This window comes from Herpailurus yagouaroundi, unplaced genomic scaffold (genome assembly GCF_014898765.1).
Source record: "Herpailurus yagouaroundi ecotype Mexico unplaced genomic scaffold, PumYag 28, whole genome shotgun sequence".
NCBI lineage: Eukaryota > Metazoa > Chordata > Mammalia > Carnivora > Felidae > Herpailurus > Herpailurus yagouaroundi.
In genome coordinates, this window is record NW_024412376.1 from 152818535 (window position 1) to 152838994 (window position 20460).

At 39.1% G+C, this 20460-nt stretch overlaps 1 protein-coding gene across 11 annotated transcripts in view; it reads right to left on the reverse strand.

The window, feature by feature from the left end:
- Nucleotides 1-20460, reverse strand: part of SLIT2 (slit guidance ligand 2) — a 380574-nt gene that overhangs the window by 273037 nt on the left and 87077 nt on the right. The gene's annotated exons all lie outside the window — the stretch shown is intronic.

A 20460-nucleotide genomic window follows, 5' to 3' on the forward strand; every position in this document is an offset into this window, starting at 1 on the left:
TTCTTAAAGTTGACATGTATTAGAAGACTGTGTTTATGTTTAAATTACATAATACAGAACATATTATACATAACAAAAACATAACATTTTATGTTTTAATTCATAGGTTTCCTAGGTGCTTCATACAAAGACCACCTGCATTTGTTACAAACAGCAACCCTTAAAACACAAAATGTTCAGAAAATGCCCTTTTCTTTTCGATGTCACCTGTCATGAACACACACCTTGCAACCAAAAGTAATAGCATATTCTCTCAGAGAAAATTCTAACAGAGGAAATAGGAGTAATAATTAAACACACCACTTTTTTTTTTCACTAAATGAAATAAAACTAGCTTTCTGTCAGGCTCTAATAAATTCAAAAAAAACCCTCAAAGGCACAAATTATCCCATTCAATGGCTTTGTAGTAAAAGGAGTCTATAGAGGCAGGATCAATTTACAGGCCATGGCCAAATCTTTATCTCTTTACCAGTGGAGGAGGTGTCAAGCAGTATGATTTAATATTCATTCAGCCGGAAGAAAAGCATCGCACGTTGAAGCTATGTGCAATGTCGATGATTACATACCTGTTGCCATAGTAATTTTGGAAGCTGCAGTGGATATAACTAAGATTCCAAACCAATAAAATCACATTACCAAAACTTGGTAACTTTAATCGATTCAAAAATCGGGAAAAGTCTTCAAGAGTTGTTTTAAACTATAATTGACAAAAGTAGGAAAAGTAAAAAAGAAAGAACATGTAAGATGCTATTCTTTCTTGCTCTTGGTATTCTATCTCTGCCTCTCTCTCTCTCAATTTCTCTCTCTTTTTCACACACGCCACACATGTGCAATTTTTTTTTCCAAAAGTTTTTTTTCTTTGAAATTCTGACAGTAATTGTACTAATTCTGTTATCATATTTCAGCAGATGGTGACAACATATAATTAGATTTGGTGGGCTTTGCTCATTGAGATCAATTTCTATAGTTTCCTCCACTATTTAACCATTTAGATTGTTTGCAAACCCTACTTAATAAAGAGTAAAGACATTTGTAGCATGCTGTGCTCATTCACGCAAAAATATTGCCTTTTTTTTTAAGCCACACAAGGTACTTACATGAGCCTTTGCGAGCATATGCCAAGAAGAAAAGGTATTATATACAGATTTTTTAAAATGGTCACCAAAACTGTGGGACATGTTTAGTGCCCTTAAAAATTTACACGGTGATTGCACAGTTGGATGAGAATTTTGTGCCCTTGGTCATCCAATCAGTTCAGGACCCAGATTAGGACTGTCAAATTGTGTCAGGACTTTGCAGTGAGTGCTTTCTAGAGTGCCTTTAATCCTCCAAGGTTTTCTCAAATGTCACAGCCATCTGGAGGAAAGGGAGCTTCCCCGCTGGGCTCCACTGACCACAAATTACTTTCTAAAGAGAAGAACAACAATAGAAAGCAGTTAATAAATATTTGATTTTTTTTTCCAGAAAAGGAAGGTAAAACACTACCTTTCCATCTTAATTTAGCTTTAGATGCTTTTATACAATATATAAAAATGAGAATACGATGCCTGCCTGGTATTTCATTTGAGGGCAAATGCAAACATTCATTACAAAATTAAAGAAACATCTGAGAGGGTATTTGAGTAACTGCTAATGTAGTGCTCAATTTTCTCTGCAGTTTCTTCTGGTTTCAGAATAACTAACCGTTTTATCCCAGGCAAGGAGCATGATTATTTTCAAGTGATGAAAAGTGTGTATTATTCCATGGCCCCGTCTCTTTCCAAAGTCGAATGTGCAGCGTTACCAAAATCTTAGTAACTTGAGTTTAGAAGAAGCTAAAGTTCAGTGCAACGTGTCTTGAGAATCCCCACTGCAAGTTCTAAAAAGAAATCTGGTTCTAGTTTCCTCATTTAAGGATATGACTGTAATCCTCTTCTCTAAAGAAAGTCACTTCCTCGTCTGGCATAAAAGAGACCAGGAAACCAGCTGCACTGTGTCTTTTAAGAGACGCTATCTGCAGCTGCAGTCAGGACCCAGAAGGTTCTGAGGTCTTTACCTGCGCTCCCCAAGTGCAAAAACAGGTTGATAATCGGGCTGTAAAATATTTTGTGTAGAGTATAGTAAATGATGCGTGTGTCTGCTCTAAGTGAAAGTGCTGTCTTTTTTTTTTTTTTAATTATTAAATGTGTGCACTATTTGCAATGGCCTAGGTGTCTGTGATTATGCAACTTGGAAAGCATTTTTTATAACATGTCTGGATACAGTAAAAAATTTATGATATGACAATGAAGCATCATACCACTGTCATTATACTTGCTTTTTGCAAGAATTCCTTTTGAAAAGCATCCTTGAGCTCAAAACAAAATCATCGAGTATGCCTTGATTCTACAATTTCATCGTGCTTTAAAGGTACGTTTTTCTATAAAATAAAAAGTTTCATTTTCCCAAAGGCCTAATGTTTTCTCTTGCCAAGTGTTAATTCTCTGTTAGAAAACACTTAATTCTACACCTGCCACAAATGCACCTCAAAGCTGTATCTTACAAACTTATTTTTCCTACTGTGACACCTTTAGTCAGAAAACAGGTTCTAAACAAAGGCAAGATGTGACAATGCTCCAGGAATCATCAGATGCTTCTCTCTGTCACATCACTACATTCACATGGCATCCCTGATTATACAGCAGTGGATTTTATAAAGGTATTTAGTATGGAATATTTTGTCTGTATCGTTGTAAATTTATTTACTGAATTAAATATTTCTGAAAAGGCAAAACATTCAGCATCTATGAAATTAAAATGCTTTGAGAACCAGTAAATTGGAAGGTCTAAGTTAATATTCCCTTTATGACAGTACTGTTTACCCAATTCAATATATTTATATACCCCGATATCTAGCTTGGTGGTCAATATTGAATATGCATTAACAAACTGCGTGACTTTTTCTCTTGTATTAACCTGGGTAAAAAAAAAAATATTAACTCTTAATAATAAACATGAGAGAAATGATAAAATGTCAGTTAAAATATGGGCATAAAATATATGAACTATATCTGTTATATTAAGAAAAAATAAAAGGTGAGAGGTAGCTTCTATTTTGTACAATCAGCAGGAGTGACAGGGTCAAAAGATGATGAGTAGTGTTATATGATGAACTATGGTGACAATTTCAAGTTCAGTAAGTGACACCTTAAATACTGCTACGACACAGTCATTCAATCAATCACTAGAACACTAAGAGAGAAATGGCTGTACAAAAGAAAAATCACATACACAGAGGCATACAGCTTTGACATTTTGCCAGTATAAACTGAGAGTCTATTCAACAAGCAACAACAGATGCAATGTCATTCTCTTTCTATAAAAGAAATTCAAATATCTGCATGAGGAAAAAACATAAACAGAAGCCAGGATTGTGACTGTCACATGTCAATTACGAATAAACACTGGGACAAGAACTAAGATGGTCTATGAAGGGCCCCATCAGGAAGACAATCAGCGAGACACAAACTGCTTTATCATTCACGGAACTCTGTTGACATTCATGATTACAAACAAATTCAGCTGCCTAATAGTATTTTTCAACACCTCATTAAAGCACCATTGTTTATGTGACATGATAAGTACTCACAGACACTCATTATTAACACAGGTCCTAAAATATCATAACAGCAAGACTGCATGTCATAGCCAAGCATTGTATGCCACTTAAGACACAAACTACCTCAAACCTCAAAAATAAACACGCACAATGACATGATGTTTCAAAGTCTACTCCAATTGCCAGTGTTGTGCTAATAACTTTTCAAATATTTCATCTGCAGGATGAAAAGATGTTGAAAAGAGAACTTAAAAGAAAAAAATAAGCAATCCAACACCACTTTGCTTTTGTAAATAAAAGTTGAAATCATTTGGATATTCGAAGAGAAAAACTTAACACGGTATTTCTGATAACTGAATAATTGTTAGTAGCTTGATTTTTAATTAAAAAAAATCAAATAGTCACATAACCGTGATGCACTTAATATTCTCAACAAATTGTATTTCCTGGACTGTGGGAAGAGATTGTAAGAGGTTATTCTACATGATCCGCAGGAGTGACAGCTTCATGAGATGGTGAGTAATGAGATAAGTTGCGGCAATGTAATGATAACATGATGATGACCCCATTACACCTCATACATGAACTAGGGAGATCATTGGCTCTAGTGAAACAAAATGTGCATATGCTTTGGGCAGTATACTGGTTACAGACAACACTTAAGTTATTTTACAAATGAGATTGGAGGATATTGAGACTATACCATTGAAACAATAAACAAGTCAGGAAAAAAGCACAATCAATGAGAAAATGTTCTATCAACTACTTTAAAGGGAAACAAATCATTCAAGATCAAAAGCATGTTCCACTCAGTCCTTATTAATTAAGCTCAGTTACAGATGGTCAAGTTTAGTGGGATGGAGTCTAAAACTTCAGAGGGTTTACAATCTGAATGAAAAATATATGATGATGCCCATCTCTGTTATTTATGCCAATAGCTGAACAATTCGGAGCTTACAAGACAAAAAATCACTACTGCTGGAGTTTACTTTAAATGCAAATGTAAACATAAAATGCAAATACTGAGATGAGCTACTCCGTAGAGGGCATCAATTAGATTCAGGATCCAGAACATCAAAGAGTAAAATAGCGCACTCTGAAGCTGGGTGGTAGTCGAGTAGGCACACGCCATTCTTCCCGTGAAGAAAAGGGAGAGATGTGTGGTAGGATCCTAGTGGTCTTGGGGCTGAGATGGCCCACCAGCCCAGATCTTTTACCTGAATTCAATCCCTACTGTCAACATTTGACCCTTCACCTCTCCAGAGATACCTAATAGTAAATTCAAACAAGAAATTTCTAAGACCACGGTTCCCAAACTGTGCACTGAGGTGCTTGGTGACTTCACAGGGGCTCCTGAGGTATTTTTTTAAGCTCTAGGGAAACAGTGATACTTGCCATCTGTTGGAGGTAACACCAACAATCAGCCTAAGGTAGTTCCCAGTTCTGAGAACATGGTGCCCCTGCTAAATTCCTTTCAATGACATCGTATCTTTGTAAAGTTGGGATTGGGGGATTGCCATTAGAATAAAGGGAAGTTACTACACAAAAATCAATGGAGAAGAGGAAATGAGGTTAGCAGGATCCAATCTTAACCTGAGGTCAAGAAGCTTTGTGGAGCTCAACAGGTGCACGCATCCCCTTAGGAAGGGATTGTGGTTTTTTAAAGAATGAAACAAAAATATTATTTTTCTTTCAATTTACATGTATTACTTAAACAGCTACTTAATAGTTGAGACATAAATCTTGTTTAGTTGTTGGGACTTAACTACTTAATAAATAGAACATTAGTAAGGTGTTACCACATAAATCCTTGTTAAGTTGTTAGGCTCTAAACTACCAAATAAATTAACTGTTAGGTATTTCTTTCGGACTAGGGGCACTGTGAAAAAATTCCTAAGAAATCAAGAACATTTGGAAACCTCTGATACGGCTCCAATCACTGTATATAGTGGAAATCTAATCACCTTTTCAGTTCAGCATTCTTATTTTCCCCTTGGGAATGGCACGCTTTCACCATTTTCAGCATAAACCCTTCAGATGCAGAAGACTTTGCTACTGATCGTAGGCAAGGGCAAACTTGGGCCACGCTGATTGGACTATCACATTCCTCTTGCCATCGTGACTTGTTCAGAAGCAGACCTATGATTTAATGGGAGCCAAACCAATGCCAGGAGACGTTTCACTGAGACTGGGGGGAAACAGTCAGGGAATGTATTTCTCCCAAACTTGAACCTGAGAGGATGAGATTCTCAGAGGTGCAAAAGGTCATTGTACGGAGCCAGAAAGTAAAGTTGACAAAGGAAGTTTGAGGCTGGAGAGGGAAACAAACAGACTCCTAATGACAGAGTGGGAGCACCCATATTCCAGGCACTGGGGGCCACGTATTCCACACTATGTATCACGACCTTATTCTTCCAATAGCCAGCACAGTGGTTGTCATTTAGAACCTGGTTACCCACAGTACTGTCCACGAATGGGAAGCCCTGGCAATATCTGCGCTTGTAAGAAATGCAGACTCTTGGGCCTCATTCAAACCTGCTGCATCAGAACCTGCATTGGCACAGGTAATTTGAATGCACATTCAAGTTTGAGATGTTGGGAGTCATAAAAAAAGAAAAAAAAAACAGTGTAAAAAGGTAAGTGAATAATCACCACTGGCCCTATTTTGGTGTGGAGACTTGTGCCTGCTTATATCCAACGTTTAATTTTTGTTAATGTTTTTTTTATTTATTTTGAGGGCAAGAGAGCACGGCAGCATGTGTGTGTGAGGAGGGGGAGAGGCAGAGAGACAGGGAGAGAGAGAATCCCAAGCAGGCTCCATGCCATCAGTGCAGAGAGTCTGCCTCAGGGCTCAATCTCACGACCATGAGATCATGGCCTGAGCTGAAGTCCGGAGTCGGACGCTGAGCCAACCGAGCCACCCAGGCACCCCATCCAACGTTTAAACTATAACAGTAATAGCCTGGGGGTATTCCCTGCCTAAAACACAGATGTGTTCATCAAATGCTATTGCTTAGAATACTTCAATGGCTGCCCAGTGGCTTAGAGAATAAAGTCAGAGGTCACTAACACAGCATAAGAAGACACCTCCACCAAACCCCTGTCTACACATCCATGTCCCTCACTCCATCCTTTGGTGTTGTCATGTCCCACACTGCACAATTTGTAATTGTCACCTGCTCCATCTCTATATACCATTCTTTGCCTTTAAAGTCCTCTCCATTCCAATCTTGGCTTGCTGAAGATTTTCTATTCCCTCACTTTCTCTTCCAGTTGCCTTATTTGTCCTGAAAAAAACAGAATCTAGCAAAAACAGTAAACATATGGACTTTGAGCTAAGCTTGGTGTTTCTAAATTTTTTTTAATGTTTATTTATTTTTGAGAGAGAGAGAGAGAGAGAGAGAGAGAGAGAGAGAGAGAGGCAGAGTGCAAGCAGGGGAGGGGCAGAGAGAGAGGGAGACAGAATCTGAAGCAAGCTCCAGGCTCTGAGCTGTCAGCACAGAGCCCAAAGCGGGGTTCAAACCCACGGACCGTGAGATCATGTCCTGAGCTGAAGTCGGACACCTCACCGACTGAGCCACCCAGCCACCCCTAAGCTTGGTGTTCCTTAGGCAGATACTCTGTAAACGTCATAGCCCCTAAGAATCCCTGAAAGAGCTGACACTCAAATTTGAATGAACTGATGGGCATTCCATATTTTTATTTATCTTTAGTGAAGTATTTTTATGCCTGTAACCTAGTGCCCACTACAAAATACAGTATTATGCAATAAAGCAAAAATGCAGTCTTAAGTATTCCCTGGGTAGTATATGGTATCAGGAAGAATACTGGATCCTAAGGTTGGATGACCATGGGTTTGACACCTGCCTCCTCTGCCCAACAGATAAGCAGCTCTGGGATGTAGTCCCCCAGTGTTCCGTAAAATGTGAATAACATCTTCTTGACACATACATGCTATTCACCTACCTTGTCGTTACCTTCTCCCCACCCCAATTTGGCTGCTAATTCAACTAATTTTCTAATATTTTTCTCTAAAGGAGAATTAGTGTCTCCTAACTATATAATTGTCAAATTATAGTTTATTGAGAGTCTTTCATATCTCAATAAGCTTGAATTATAATGGTGATTCATGGGGCGCCGAGGTGGCTCAGTCAGTTGAGCATCCGACTTTTGATTTTGGCTCAGGTCATGATCTGAGATGGAAACCCATACCAGGTCTGGGCCAACAGGACAGAGCCTGCTTGGAAGTCCGTCTCTCTCTCCTCTCTCTCTCTCTCTCTCTCTCTCTCTCTCTCTCTCTCTTTCTCTGCCTCTCCCCACATCATACACACACACTGGAACTCTCTCTCTTTCTAAAAATAAATAAACTTAAAAAAAAAAAAGAAACAGTGATTCATAACCAGGAGGCCTTTTGTCCCCCCAGGGGATATTAGCAACTTCTGGAGACATTTTTGGTGGTCGCAATTGAACTACTGACATCTATTTGGTAGAGGCCAGAGATGCTGCTACACACCCTGAAATCCCTAGGACAGCCCCACAAAACAAAGAGTTATCTGATCCACAATGGCAGTAGTGCTGAGGCAGAGAAACCTTGGATTACAGGGACAAATGCAGAATTTGAGAGCAGACATTGTTCCTAGATTCCTCCTTCCAGAAAGCTAACTCCATCAAACTAGAAGAAACAGGATCAAGAGCACTCATATAGGAAGAAAATTTTATTTCAGGTGAGGAAAGGACCAAAGGTCTTTAAAGCACCCATTGAGAGTGGCAGGATCTCTGCAGGGAAAAAGTCCATGTGTGCAATAGGATTCTGGCCCTGAACACTCAAGCTCTCAGCACTGGCAAAAATCCGTGTACCCTAATTAAGGCACAGAGCCAAAGATCAACAGGTTTTCAAGAACCCATGGGATCTGGGGAAGAAATACATCACTGACCAAGATGAAGTAAAGAGAGTGGCCTAGCCATTATATGCTGATACTACCCAATAACCTCCATTGTTATAGGATCCCAGGGAAGTCCATCCTGACTGAGACTGGACCTCCCAACTACCTTGTGGGATGTGGGTTTAACATCTAACTTGATTTTATTTATTTTTTATTTTTTAAAAGTTTGTTGGTTTGCTTGTTTGTTTGCTTAGAGAGCTTACACGCAAGCAAGGGGAGGGGCAGAGAGGTAGGTATAGAGAGAATCCCAAGCAGACTCCAAGCTGTCAGCACAGAGCCTGATGCAGGGCTCCAACTCATGAACCATGAGATCATGACCTGACTTAACATCAAGAGTCAGATGCTCAACTGACTGGGTCACCCAGGTGCTCCAAATATAACTTGATTTTAAAGATAGTGATATTTCGTACAAAAATTAGTGAAATAGTATTCACATCCCTTACACATTCTTCAAGCAATAACTGATGGTGGGTTCCACCAATATAATCCCCCTGCCAAAATGAATCTGGGTGTATTTGTAGAGCATCTATTATATTCTTGGCAAGGTAGGCATTATAGGAAATAAAATTAAATGTGGTTCCCTTCCTTCCAAAAAAAAATGTATTATGGTAGAGAAGAAAAACAGCTTTCATGTGTAAACAAAAGAAAAGCCTGGAAAAGATGATGTGAAAGATATTCTCCTAAAAGGAAAAATGATTTTAGGAAGCCACGGGTTATCGGTAGTGCCTCTTAATCCACAGAGGTTAAGCAGAATTGCTATGATTAAACATTCTTAAATTCGGCTAGATGTAGGTCAAGGGCAGCCATTCAGAAAACACTTCACTGGAGAGTGCATGAAATAAAAGTCCCCAGGGTATAAAGGAGGGAAACAAGCAAAGGGATGCAAACCATGTGTGCGGAGTTTGGCAGTAAAAGGAAAGGAAAGAGGAAATGTTGACTATATATCCACTCTCCCTACTTCAGTCAGTGGCAACAGATGGCTTTCTACAAATCTAAACCCTCATCTGCCCAGGCAATGTCCACTAGCGGTGTTTCAATGCAAGAGGCGGGGAGGGAGAATATCACCAAAATACTGAAGATCATGGAAAGGTGGATAACACTTCAGAAAATCTCTCTATGAATCTTGCTATCAGAATGAAGTCTTTCTTCTTCCAACGTCACAGCAGATCATTCTCTCTTTCTTGGCTTTTAAATATTTACTTATTTATTTTTGAGGGGAGGAGGGGCAAAGAGAGGGAGAGAGAATTCCAACCAGGCTCGGTGCTGTGCCTGATGCAGGGCTCAAACTCATAAACCGTGAGATCACGACCTGAACCGAAATCAAGAGTCAGATGCTTAACTGACTGAGCCAGCCAGGTGCCCCTATTCTCTCTTTATAACATTTATACCACTGTCACCTTGATCAGGGTGGGGGTTTCTATAGGTCTGTCTACCCTGTCCTGCTATGCTGTAAGCTATGATGGCAAAAAGACTGTATGTTTCTTCCTTTGTGGTTTCAACTGTGTTTAAAAAGATACTTTGCACAGAGGAGGTCCTAAACAAATGAAAAAGATCACTAACTGAATGTCAATGCAAAATTGGAAAGAAAGTGTTTGGTTTTGATGATGAAATCCATGATCAGAAACAGAAAACTGACTGATTTCCTAATATAAATATTTAAGCCTTTAATCATTCACCGGTCTATCCACAGCTATGCTCTTTATCTGTATCCAGGTATCTTTATCCAGTACCTGGAGTCATGACTAGAACATGTAGGTACTCAGTAAAGATTTGTTGAGTCAATGAATGGCAGGATTAACTCCAATAACTATAAGATACCTATTTTAAAGCTTAGAAAAAATAGATAAAATAAATCAATGTTTTCATTTTAATTTTTTTTTAATGTTTATTTATTTTTGAGACAGAGAGAGACAGAGCATGAGTGGGAGAGGGGCAGAGAGAGAGAGGGAGACAGAATCCAAAGCAGGCTCCAGGCTCTGAACTGTCAACACAGAGCCTGACGCAGGGCTCAAACTCACAGACCGTGAAATCATGACCTGAGCCGAAGTCAGTCGCTCAACTGACTGAGTCACCCAGGCGCTCCCAATATTTTCATTTTAAAGCAGCACATTCAAATTTAGATTCTGGTCCTAGATTCCAGATCAACTAGACTTTTTGCTAAATCTTCCAGCCTTGGTGAAATTTTGTTATGATATGCAAACCCACCCCCTACTCACATCTAAAGCTGTGAAGAAGATCTATGAAGGGAAGATGATATGGTACAACCCTGTTAACATATGGATGGGTCTTGATTTTTCCTTATACTCGACTGAAATAACACTATAATTCTTCATTTTGTCATTTTAGAACTGAATTATTGATTATATTGTCAAAAATATTGGAAATTTTACCTTTATTATTACCTTTACCTTCTTTTTAATATTTCTCTTAATCAGAAAAAGCTTGTACACAATCTACATTATTAACTATAAATTTTGGCACATTGTATTAAACTAATGTTCCCATCATTTAAAGGCACAATGGGATGAAAAGTGAAGGGAAAACACTTTTCTTAGAAATGTGGTTATTCATTAGCAATCATAATTGTACATATTTCTAAAGGTCATGTCCCAATCTACCTGTTTATACAAAAAGAATCTAGCAACTGAATTCAATCCACTGAACATAAAATATATTCTACGGCTTTTCTACCTTAATATCATTACTACTAAATGTTTCTTTGACTTTGACTTTGAAATAAGGACAAATGAAGAAAATCATCTGGAAAAAATGCAATTTTAACAAAAAAAAATTATAACATCCTATTTGATATATTAACTAAAACAGAATCTGAAATCAACAAATTTATAAATGATTTTAAAATTTGGGGTGAAAGTCACAAACCAGAGAATCTACCTTCCACCCAAAAAAGCCACAACTGCTTCAAATCTTTAGGTTGGGCAAGCAACAGATTTAGTTCTTGCTAATCTCTAAAAAAGGCTTTTATCTGTCGATAAAGAGTTAAGTACTTACTGGGGTTAAATTTTTGTTGATGTTGTTGTTATTTTTCGAATTCAGACAATTTTAGTGAGCAGTAGCATTAGCATAAAGTAAACGCCTCAACACCGCCCTCTGCCATAATGGCTTCTGTCAAATGATCACACTCACTAGTGTTCCATTAGATTAACTTGCAGGTGGATTTATCCACTCACTCCCGCGCTACTCCAGGTTTCTGTTGAATAAGGAATGACAAACGCCTTAAGGACGTTTTCTTTCACTCTCCCTGAAAATAAGGTCATTAAAATGCACAGGAAAATGTGCTTGTGAAACCCCAAAAGTTACAGTCAACAAAACAATAGGTAGAGCTGTGCAGGGAGCTTCAGCACCTAGTTCACCATCTGCTTGGGGGAAAAGAAATTGAGGTCCAAACACAGACTTAGTATAATATCTAATCCAATTCTGTCTTCCCCAACAGAGGACATGTTCTCCATGGGTACTGAAGGGAAAGCAATTGCTTTACTTTCCCTTTGCTAAATTCTATGCTCCTGAGCATAAGGACAATGTTTTCCTTGCTCTTCAATTCAATATACTTTGAAAACCCATCTACAAAGTAGAAAGCCTTCACCAATTGGGGTAATACAAATAGCCTTATAGCCTGTGCATTGGAGGTCTTAAAGAAGACAAAGGCATATCTCCAGGTGTCTGTATCACAACCCCACTCTCTACTTTGAAGTACTGACCATTTCACATCTTTTTATTTTATTTTATTTTATTTTTAAAGCTTATTGATTATTTGTTTGTTTGTTTTCACATTATTTTTGAGAGACAAGGAGAGACAGAGCACTAGTTGGGGAGGAATAGAGAGAGAGAGGGAGACACAGAATCCGAAGCAGGCCCCAGACTCTGAGCCATCAGCACAGAGCCCAATGCAGGGCTCAAACTCACAAACTGTGAGGTCATGATCTGAGTGGAAGTCAGACGCTTAACTGACTCAGCCACCCAGGCACCCTTATTTGTTTGTTTGTTTAGAGACAGAGACAGTGTGAGCAGGGGAGGAGCAGAGAGAGGGAGAGAGATTCCCAAGCAGGCTCCACACCATCAGCACAGAGCCCAATGTACAGTTTGAACTCACGAAATGTGAGATCATGACCTGAGCCAAAACCTGAAACCAAGGGTTAGATGCTTAACTGACTGAGCCACCCAGGCACCCCCATTTTACACCTTTTTAATTATCCAGCCATTCCAACTGAAATTGAAACTGACCATCCCAATCCTTATGCTTTCTTCTTTTTTCCATAGAAGTTACCATATTTTAATATATTATACAATTTACTTATTGTTATTGCTCATCATTTATCTCCTCTGGCCAGAAAATAAGCTCCCTGAGTCCAGGCATCTTTGGTTGCCTGGTTCACTATTACATCCTAAGCATCCTAAGAAAAGCACAGTACTAGAAGATTTTCAATAAATATTTAATGAGCAAGATAGATACCCCTTTGGTTTAAAGAGATAATAGATGAATGAATAATTATAACATATAACTGAGTATGTCAAGGGAATTTTTGAGTTTGGTTGTCATATCTCCCTCTCCTTCCCAAGTTGGAAGAATGTGAAAGAAAGAAGGTAGCAATGAAGGGACAAACAGATTAATAGAGAAACAGGATAAAGAAGAAAACATGGTTTTGCAGAAGGCAAGATTGGTGGGCAAGGTATTCAGAATACGGGAAAGGGGATTAGCAATGAAGTTTGAGCAAATTACTAATACCTGAGGATGATGAGCAAGATTCTTAGGGGTGCCTGAGTAGCTCAGATGGTTAAATGTCCAACTCTCAGTTTCCATTCAGGTCATGATCTCACAGTTTGAGATGGAGCCCTACGTCAGGCCAGGCTCTTGCTGACAGCAGGGAGCCTCTTTGGGATTCCCTCTCTCCCTTTCTGCCCCTTCCCTGCTCGCACGTGGTCATGCTCATTCCCGCTCTCAAAATAAATTAATTTAGAAAATAAAGATCTTAGATTCATTTCACAAACTGTTAGGCATCCTACTAGGGACAATGGGTCCCCAAATGACATATGATAACAATACACAATACGGTAAGAACTAGAATGGTACTTCTGAACCTCAGTTAGATTTTTTTACACTGATTTCCAAGTCTTTCAATGACTTGGGGCCTTCAGGATCAAAATCCATGATGTTGACAGGGAATACAAGCAAGCAGCTTCAGGATAATGTCTTGGCCTGTCTTGAGACTAGAGGTTCAGACCTTGTCAGTCTTTTGAAACAATCTATGCTGCAGACAGACCCAATCCGTTGTGGTGCCTAGACCAGGGTAATGCCACTTCATGTCTTTAATTTTGCACTGTCACCCCTTCTTAAAACGCCCTTTGCCCCAGAGATCATCGGAAAACCACATACAAATTCATTTGCTAAGACTCCTTTTAACACTTCTCTGAAGACTCCTCCAAATAGGAGCATCTCTCTTTTCTTGTGAAATCTGTGTTTGTACGTCTGTCTTGATATTACCTCTGAGCTGCTGGAAAGCAGGGAGTGTGTTTAGTTACCGTTCACACCCCTGGTACTAAGATTCTTTCAGGCATACAATGACTTTTTTTTTTTTTTACAATGACTTTTAATAAATATTTCTTGAATTGAGAAACTGTAAAATTCTAAACTGCCTTTTCAGAAACCTCACTAATCCCCCAGAATAAAACTTAAATCAGGTTCAGCTGCATTACCACATGAAAGAGCTGGCCATTAACTTTTCAGCACTGTAAACATTTGCAACCCACATGGAATGTATAATGTATGTCATTTTATCAAAATATTCAATGAACCACAATAGTCCATTTATTGATCCAGGGAACAATAGACTGTTGGTATTTGTTCTTATACAAAGGGATTGTGTAAATAATAAAGGCATCCCCTCTCTGATGCCTTCAAATAATACGTTCATTTTTTTTTCAGGAAAATATTCAGACAGTGGGCTCCTGAGCCCAATTTTCCTGAACATATGTAGCCATTATCCCAAAATAAGCTCCACTCCGTGTGTCAGGAAATAATGTGAATTTGCCTTGATACAGGACTCTTTGCCCATTTCTATTATTTACCACAAGACTCCACGGGAAGGAGATATGTAAATCATGTTAACGTACACCCTCCATGTTTCTGACTAAATGTGATGCTGGAAATATCTTGCCCCATAGCTGTCATCAAAGCATCATGCTCTGTATCTTTCAGGGACAGACTGCAGCACTCGCTTCATTCACTTTAATATTATAGAAGTAATCTTTGCCATAAGAAAAGAAGTCACTGTGACCAACAAGGTTTTGATGTAAGATTGACCACTGGAGAGTAGACGACACCTGCCTCCCTCAGCCACAGATACTTTAAAGTACTTTCTTCCTTTGTAATTTTAACACAAGGGAAGAAAAGCCCTTATGAGCAACCCTGTCAAGCTGTGACAATGTGAATGAACAAAATTTAAAAATGTATGAGAGGCTGAAAATGAATCATTTAAACACACTAAAAAAAATCCTTCCTTGTGAGTGATGTCCTTGAAAAATTACCTAATAATTTATCCAAAATGAGCATCTTTTTTCACATGAGTGACATTTGGCAGGTTTTCTTGCTTTTCCCTTGGATTTACAACTAATTTATTAAGCAGCTTTCAAGCAATTGCTCTGAACTTGGGGTTTTTGATCCACTGAAAAATCAGGCATATTTCGTGCCATCATCTTTTTTTTTTTTCTTTTAAAAAAGACTAGTACCTCTACAGTTTTTCTTTCTTTTTAACCTAGAAGAAGCAAAGACAAAAAGGTCCATGTTTGATCAGTTGAGAAAAGAATGCAGAAGCCACGGGCCACCTGTTGATATCAGCCTTTTTGCTTCTTGTCCAGTGAGGTCTGTATCAACCTAAGGATGGCTAGTCACCCAGCTCTGGCTCGATTATGTGGCCTTGTCATTACCGTTTAGCACTGAGCTCCAGAAAGACAACTGAATTAAATGCCAAGCTTTCTCAGTTTCAGTCCTGACTCTACAACAAATGACCCAGCTGGCCTAGAGGCTGTTACTTAAAAGCCTTTGCTACGGGCGCCTGGGTGGCTCAGTCGGTTGAGAGTCCACGTCCGGCTGCGACTCAGGTCATGATCTCGCAGTTTGTGGGTTCGAGCCCCATGTCAGGCTCTGTGCTGATGGCTTGGAGCCTGGAGCCTGTTCCGGATTCTGTCTCCCTTTCTCTCTGCCCCTCCCCTGCTCATCTCACACTCTGTCTCTCTCAAAAAAGTAAATAAATACAAAAAAAAAAAAAAAGTCTTTACTAGTTAACCTGCCCTTTGTTACAAAGTGAAATGATATCCATACTTTCTATTACTGTCATTTACTGAAATAACTCTAATAAAACACCTTGAAAATTATTGTAGGAGAAATAGTGAAGCAACTAGACCCCTGAAATTAAAAAACATGCAAAATTCTTAAATTACTTTATCAGGAAGCAACCGCAAACAAGAATTTATAAGGCACTAGAATTTTTTAAAAAATTATGTCAAAGTCCTAAACGGTATGAACACTTTTGCAAATTTTTTAAATAACTTTTTAAATGTGTATTCATTTTTGAGAGACAAAGAGGGGAGGGGAAGGGGTAGACAGAGCGGAGACACAGAATGTGAGACAGGCTCCAGGCTCTGAGCTGTCAGTACAGAGCCTGACAAGGGACTCGAAACCATGAACTGTGAGATCATGACCTGAGCTGAAGTCGGACACTTAACAGACTGAGCCACCCAGGTGCCCCAAACACTTTGGAATGAAAGATGCCATGCAAGTTATGGCACCTGGGTGGCTCGGTCAGTTGAACGTTCGAATCTTGATTTTGGCTCAGGTCATGATTTCACAGTTTGTGAGTCGGAGCTCTGTGTTGGATTCTGTGCTGACAGTGGGGATCCTGTCTGGGATTCTCTCTCTGTTCCTCCTCCCCTCAAAATTAATACATAAACTTAAAAAAAAATGATGTGGATGTTGATCAGTTTACCACGGCTATAATGAAGAAAAGGAATAAGTAGCTGAAAGGTTCATCAGGAGCAGGCAGCCCTTTTCACGCTTTGAAAACCAGCGGTGCCTGGCTGGCTCAGCCGGTAAGGCATCCGACTCTAGATCTCAGAGTCGTGAGTTCAAGCTCCACATTGGGCATGGAGCCCACTTGAGAGAGGACAAGAAAGAAAGAAAGAAAGGGAGTAAATTATTCCTCTGTTGTGTTTTGGCTTATATATATATAGGTCCGCATCTAAATATTTTAAAAGGGAAACTAATTTCAACTTCTTAAAAGAGGAAAGTGTGGGCTCGAGAGGCACCCCAAAAACTGTTAAGGCTGATGAACCGTGTGGACCACGTGCAAACTCTGATGTGCCTGCATGCCACCATGGGACGAGAAGTTATACACCACCACCCTATATGCTTGGCAAGGCAACGCGATGGAATTCTGACATCATGATCTCTGTCCTAAGTATATCAAGGACCTAGATTGACTAGCTGAGCTCAGTTTTCTATCTCTTTCACATCTGTCACTTATTAGAAGTACATTGTCTGTGTAGCAAAACAACACTGTCCTTACCTTAAAGATGTGAGCAGAGAAATTAAGTATGTCTTCCATAAAGTAAGGCCTTTTCACTCAGCCTCACATATGCTCCTTCCCCTGATATTCACACACTTTCTTTTCTCAAATATCACTTCTTCAGAAGGTCCTTGCCTATCTACTCTATGTAAAAGAGTGTCCCCAATGATTCTTTGTCTTCATCTCTGTTTTCTTAGTAACACCTACCGCTTCTTGACATTGTATTATACTTGTTTACTAGTTACTGTCTGGCCACTCTACAGGACAGTAGGAGATTATCTGTTTGGTACATTCTCTGTCTAAGGCAACCTGCATACTGGTCCTTAACACGTAATGGAAGATGAATCAATATTGGCCTTAATGAATGAATCACAGGCAAGAGAGTTTCTCAAGGTTATAGGCATATAAGGATATAGTGTGTCAGCTGCAGCACAGTCCACAATGGATAAGTGACTTTAGGGATGCTAAGGTGACAGGTAGGATCTGGCACTAAAAGGGACAGGAGTGACCTGGGAGAAGAAGGAAAGTAATAGCTCACTGGCCTGCAGGAGGTTGAAGGAGGTACTGCAAATCAGGGAGAGCACAGCACCGAAAATGATGGGTGACGGACTTCCCTCCAAAAACTGACTAACTGTATGATTGTGGAGATGTTCCTTAACTATTCTGAGCCTCATATTCCTAATCTGCAAAATGGGGAAAATAATACAATTCCTTCTCCATGTTGTATGGGCAACTGGACCAAAAATCATAGATCTAAAGGACACAGCATCTAGCATCATGTCTGTGTGTAATGAGTTCTCCGTAAATGGTAGTTATTATTAATTTTATTGCCATTATTACTTCTACTTCTAATCCAAACTAGTAGTCCTATGACAGTAGTATTTCTCCGACTTCCCCATATGCTTGTCTAGCTCACTCTGAAGGTCCAAATCAAGACTGCCTGGAGATGAAAAGTTCCTTGAGAGTTTTATCATCCCTCTCTGGTATACTTATATCCAAAGAATTTGTACTATTATTCTGGCCAGAAATTTGGTCAGCCAATGCTGATTCTTTGGTTCCTGAATTGTGTTTTAACTCGCAATTTCTCTTCCTTGTGCTCCAACTTGAGAACATCTAGGGAGGAGGGGGGAGAGCCCAGCAAATACTCTAATAATTCAACCCATATTTATTACTTTACTAACTCTGTTTCATAAGAAAAACTGATAACCACCACAATACCCTTTTCTATACATCATCCAAAAAGCAATTACATAATATAATTCACTTGTATAATTCTCACTTCACACATTCATTAAATAATAAACGAAGCCATTTTATTTTTACTTTATATCGATTTGACTTCTATTAAAAGAAGTAAAGAGTACTGGCACTGATTACGTACTCGAGTGATTCTGTCTGCCTCCTCCTCCTAAATCTATTCTCCATGCTCTCCATGCTCTGCCCTGGTTTGTGCACCTTCACTCTGACTCTAGAGATGAACCACCCAAGCTACACAATCATCCTTTTTCCACTTTCATCCATCCAGTGGGAGTGCTGGTAGGAGATCATTGACTGATTCTTTCCCCTCTTCCACAGTATCAACCCCTGCTGGGTTTTGGTAACACTGTTCCCTTTTACCAGCTCTCTGGGCCTAGGGACCGACTTTTTGCTGTGCTAATCCCTTAGTGTGTTACTCTCCCTTGTTGGTTCTTATCTCTGCCCAATTAAACATTTAAATGTTCCATCTGATGTCTGTTGGGGCCTAGATTAATATGCATTCTATATATGACACAGAACATGCATTTCAAACATAATTTAGGATCACCATTCATATATTCAATCTCATACATAATAGACACTCAATAAATGCTTTAATTAATCTGAAATTCCTCAAAATAATTCCAACTCCCAGTCTCCTACTAATGTTATTAAAGACATTTAATTATCCCTAATTGCTAAAAATAGAACACTCAGCATTTATGTAATTTAATTAGGTATGATTGTCTAGTTATCACCAAATTCTATAGTATTTTTGTAATATTTGTCCTCCCTAACACTGTTTTCTGAAACTACCCCTGGATCTGCTCTTCTCCCCACCCCTCCTTGCTGTCAATTTCTCTGCTTTTTCTTTTTCTGAATGCAGGTAGTCCCTGAAAATAAAGCCTTAATTTTATTAATCATTCCATTGACACTCCCATGCAAATTAATGACTTGATAGTAACATTTCCTCTGTTAGTAATGCCGACTGTGTGCCTTCATCCTTGCCCTCTCTCTGAATTTTCAGAATCACTTTTTATTTTTCAGAACCTCTCCTGCATATCCAAAAATGAATGTCTAAGGATTATTAATGGGTTAAGTTCAAAAACCGAACCTAATATCTACCATCCCAAATATGATTCTCTTCTCTATTAATGAAAACTGCATCCTTCTGGACACTCAGAGTAAAAAACTAATGGTCATCCATCAATGACTGAACTCTAGTCCTTTCCCACTCACTATTAGCAGACATTTGCATTGAGCCTCTCCCCATTTCATGTTCTGTATCCATTCCTTCTTCTCTATTTTCACTGCCACTGGCCCTAAGCTAAGCACTCATTTTTTTGCTTCTTTTACCATCAAACAAGAATGTTTTTAGAAAGCTAATACATACCCTATACAATCTTTCTAAGGTACCAATATTTTGACAACACTGTAAAAGCAAGATGAATGGAAAAGGTAAAATCCTGGGGCGCCTGGGTGGCGCAGTCGGTTAAGCGTCCGACTTCAGCCAGGTCACGATCTCGCGCTCCGTGAGTTCGAGCCCCGCGTCAGGCTCTGGGCTGATGGCTCGGAGCCTGGAGCCTGTTTCCGATTCTGTGTCTCCCTCTCTCTCTGCCCCTCCCCCGTTCATGCTCTGTCTCCCTCTGTCCCAAAAATAAACAAACATTGGAAAAAAAAAAATTAAAAAAAAAAAAGGTAAAATCCGAAACATTAGGTTTGGTAGTTTCTTAAACTTACTGCAATAACCGTTATGAACCTTTTGCACAAAATATAACTTCAATTGAATTCAGCAACTTGGTACAGTAGACCTTCCCAATTTAAGTATGCATGCGTGTACACACACACATACACGAATGATAATACCTTTATTTTAACTCAAGAATGTTTGTGAATTAAAAAAACACCTTAGTAGAAGTGACATAACCTTAAAAATTCAAGAAAAGTCTGAGTTAAATGAAATCATAATTTTTGGGGGAGATAGTTTTATACAGAGAGAATTTAGGGCATTCATACTCAATGAAGTAATGTAACCCACCAGGGAACAATCACCGGGTGGGGAAGGATACAGGAGTCTTTGAGACTACAAAGGTTTATAGCTCTCCAAAGCTCCACCCAACACAAA